We start from the raw sequence: 4,441 nt of genomic DNA on the forward strand, positions 1-4,441 counted from the left end.
GCGGGACTCGAACCTGGAACTCCAGGATCATGACCTGAGTCAAAGGCAGTTGCTCAACCAACTGAGCCACCCAGGTTCCCAGGCGAGGGCGTTTTTGAAATAAAACAAATTTTGGGGTGCCTGGGTGGCTCAGTGGGTTAAAGCCTCTGCCTTCAGCTCAGGTCATGATCCCAGGGTCCTGGGATTGAGCCCTGCATCGGGCTCTCTGCTCAGCGGGAATCCTGCTTCCTCCTTTCTGCCTGCCTCTCTGCCTACTTGTGATCTCTCTCTCTCTGTGTCAAATAAATAAATAAATAAATCTTTAAAAAAAATAAATGTTAAAAAAAAGAAATAAGACAAATTTTGATATATTGGTAAATTTCACTTTGAGTTCACAAAGCACTCTTTCCCCCAAGTATCTTGCAGTTTTAAATGCACCCTGAGTAACAACACTTGTTTTGCCCTCAAGGGTTTATGACTATAACTCACTTGGTATTTCAAAATTTACAGTATGCCTCTTCATATCTGCTGATTGATTTATGTGATGTCCCAGTGGTAGACAGCTACAACAGTGTCTCCCACTCAGTGAGGTTTTCCTGTAGTCAACCTCTTTAGTAGACCCCTCCCACGCTGGTGTTTGGTGTGCCCGTGTGACTTGCTTTGACCAGTGGACATTGGGAGGCATGATACAGTGCTTGATCCCTGGGTTTACTCTCTCTTCTCTTGGTCTCAGAGAATGGCATGTGAGGAAGCCTAAGCTCATTTCCTGGAAATTAAGGAGCAGAGATGAGTATCCCAGCACAGTCTCCTAGGTCAATCAGCCCTCAGCCAAGCTACATGAGTGACCTCAGAGGAACTCTGAAGAAAAACTACCTAGCTCAGAACATCTACCTAGCTGAACTCAGTCCAAACTCCTAACCCAAAGAAACTCTGACCAAATTAAAGGATTGTTGTCTTAAGCCACTACATTTTAGGGTAGTTTTTAAAATGTAGCAATAGGTAACTGACAGGGTGCAATCTTCAAAAAGCTTAATTATTTTTGTTTTGTAAATAAGGAACAAAAGCAGGGCACCTGGATGGCTCAGTGGGTTAAAGCATCTGCCTTCGGGTCAGGTCATGATCCCAGGGTCCTGGATCGAGCCCCATGTTGGACTCTGCTCAGCAAGGAGCCTGCTTCCTCCTCTCTGCCTACTCATGATCTCTCTTCCTCTGTCAAATAAATAAATAAAAATCTTAAAAAAAAAATAAGGAACAAAAGCCACAAAGGTAGGAGGGCCTGGGTAGCTCAGTTGGTTAAACACCTGCCTTCAGCTCAGGTCATGATCCCAGAGTCCTAGGATCAAGCCCCACGTTGGGCTCTCTGCTCAGCGGGAAGCCTGCTTCTCCCTCTCCCACTCCCCCTGCTTGTGTTCCCTCTCTGGCTGTGTTTCTGTCAAATAAATAAATAACCTTAATTTTTTTTAAAAAAAGCCTCAAAGGTAAATGACTCCTAAGATCTCACCACAAGTTGGGAGTGGATTGTAATTCTTATGTTACTTCGTAGATTCTAAAGACCACTTCATCCCTCCAATTTCCAGTAGCTTTCAGAAAATACCCAAACCTTGGGCACCTGGGTGGCTCAGTGGGTTAAAGCCTCTGTCCTCAGCTCAGGTCGTGATCCCAGGGTCCTGGGATCGAGCCCCACCTCGGGTTCTGTGCTCAGCAGGGAGCCTGCTTTCCCCTCTCTCTCTCTGCCTGCCTCTCTGCCTACTTGTGATCTCTGTCAATAAATAAATAAATAAATCTTTAAAAAAAGAAAATACCCAAAACCTTAATCTATTACTTAATTATGATTCTCCCACTTTCCAGTATTCTTAGTAGGCAACTCAAAGTGATATTAAGAGAGTGGGCTTTGATTCAATCTTAAATGATTAAGAACCAAGATTAGATATAAGTATATGAATAACTAGAACTGAATTGATCATTCTCAAAATAGCCATACAACCACCCCAATGTTTACAGCAGCATTATCAACAATAGCCCAAATTTGGAAAGAGCCCAGATGTCCATCAAAAGATAAATGGATAAAGAAGAGGTGGTATATATGTACAATGGAATACTATGCAGCCATTAAAAAGAACGAAATCTTGCCATTTGCAATGGTGTGGATGGAACTACAGGGTATTATGCTAAGCAAAATAAGTCAGAAAGACTAATATCATGATTTCACTCATGTGTGGAATTTTTTTTTTTTTAAAGATTTTTATTTATTTATTTGACAGAGAGAGATCACAAGTAGATAGAGAGGCAGGCAGAGAGAGAGAGATAGAGGGAAGCAGACTCCCTGGTGAGCAGAGAGCCCGATGTGGGACTCGATCCCAGGACCCCGAGATCATGACCTGAGCCGAAGGCAGCGGCTTAACCCACTGAGCCACCCAGGTGCCCTCATGTGTGGAATTTAAGAAATAAAATAGATGAACATAGGTGAAGGGTAGGATATATAAGATGAAAACAGAGAGGGAGACAAACCATAAGAGACTCTTTTTTTTTTTTTTTAAGATTTTATTTATTTATTTGACAGAGAGAGATCACAAGTAGGTAGAGAGAGAGAGAGAGGAAAGCAGGCTCCCTGCCAAGCAGAGAGCCCGATGCGGGACTCGATCCCACGACCCCGAGATCATGACCTGAGCCGAAGGCAGCGGCTTAACCCACTGAGCTACCCAGGTGCCCCCATAAGAGACTCTTAATCATGGGAAACAAACTGAGGTTTACTGGAGGGGAGGTGCGGGGGGTGGGGTGGTGGGGTAAGTGGGTGATGGGCATTAAGGAGGATATTTGATGTAATGTACACTGGGTGTTGTATGCAACAGATGAATCACTAAATTCTACCTCTGAAACTAATAATACACTCTATGTTAGTTAAATTGAATTTACATCAATCAGTCAATCTAAAAAAAAAATAGCCACACAACCTCATAACCAAACCTCATAACTTTTTGGGAAATAAATTACTTCATCATTCCAAACAACAAACTAGTTGAGAGGAAACAGAACACTATTCAACTTGTTATAAAGAAATCATTGTGACTTTCTTTAATGTGCCTGAAGAAAGACTGCATTTTCCCAGTTCTTTAAAATATCAAAACTATACCAAACCTCAAGTAGTATAATCTAACACATATGTTTCTAAATCTTTACAGATAGGAAATAATTTGCCTTCCAGGACATAAGAGAAACCCGCATCTCTTTCATGTTTCTTGTCCTTCTTTTTTCCCAACTCGAGAATTACGTTCAACTTTTTAATAATAAAGACTTGAAGATGTTAAATTACTTGCTCAAGATTACAGATTATAAATCATAGAGATGGAAACAAATACTTTTCTTTTTAATGCCAAATCTCCTTGTCTAACTGCCCTAACTAAAATAACTATTTCTACAAGTAATACAAACTCATAAAAATCCAAACTATACAGAAATATACAGATTAAAAGGGTCCCTCTCTCTCATTGTAGCATGCCCTGTTGGTTCCTTACCTGATATTCATTCCTCACTTCCTTCTTCCTAACAGGGCCTGGATTTTTTTTTTTTTTTCCAGTTTCTTATCCTCCTCACAATAGCCAAAGAATTCCAAGGAGGTGGGCAGTAGCTAAGTCCGAGGTGTGGTTCTGATTGGTTTATTTTTAAATCAATCATCACGGTCTTGTCGGCTAGGACAAGAACATGTGACTTATGTGACACATAGGGGAGTCACCTGCAGCATTTGTTTTTAAAAAAGTGAATGCGGGGCACCTGGCTGGCTCAGTGGGTTAAGCTGCTGCCCTCGGCTTAGGTCATGATCTCAGGGTCCTGGGGTAGAGTCCCACATCGGGCTCTCTGCTCAGCAGGGAGCCTGCTTCTCCCCCCTCTCTCTGCCTGCCTATCTTCCTACTTGTGATCTCTCTCTCTGTGTCAAATAAATAGATAAAATCTTAAAAAAAAAAAAAAAGAGCAAATGCTTGTGGATGTCATGGGAATGTCCTCTCAGATCTGCAGCTGCAGGGAGCACTAGGGACTGAGCACGGCCGCAGGGTCTGAGCGTCTGAACCAAGCTTCCTAGGGACTGCTTCCTGCCATGATGAGAGTGTGGCAGGAATGCTAAGGCTTGTTTCTGGGAGACCTGGGGCTCCTCTGGCAGGTGACTTTGACCTTCTCTGCCAAGGATGGGCAGTTTGAATATTTCTCCTGAAACTACTGCACCTGTCCCCCAGGAGGGGAGCTCCCTGAGAACAAAGCCTAATCACTGGGAAAAGCAAAACCTGGGTTCCCAGTAATGATCTGAGCTGCTGATCTAATCAACCTCTGAATCCCTCTCCCCATGGACTTCTTGTTTTACAAGAGAATAAATTTCCTTATTGTGTGAGCCACCAAGTTGGGGTTCTGTTTACTTGAAGCAGAAAGCATTGCCACTGATAGTTACTCTCCAATCCCACTTTCCCAGAAGGAA

Source organism: Meles meles, chromosome 7 (assembly GCF_922984935.1).
Source record: "Meles meles chromosome 7, mMelMel3.1 paternal haplotype, whole genome shotgun sequence".
NCBI classification, from domain to species: Eukaryota; Metazoa; Chordata; class Mammalia; order Carnivora; family Mustelidae; genus Meles; species Meles meles.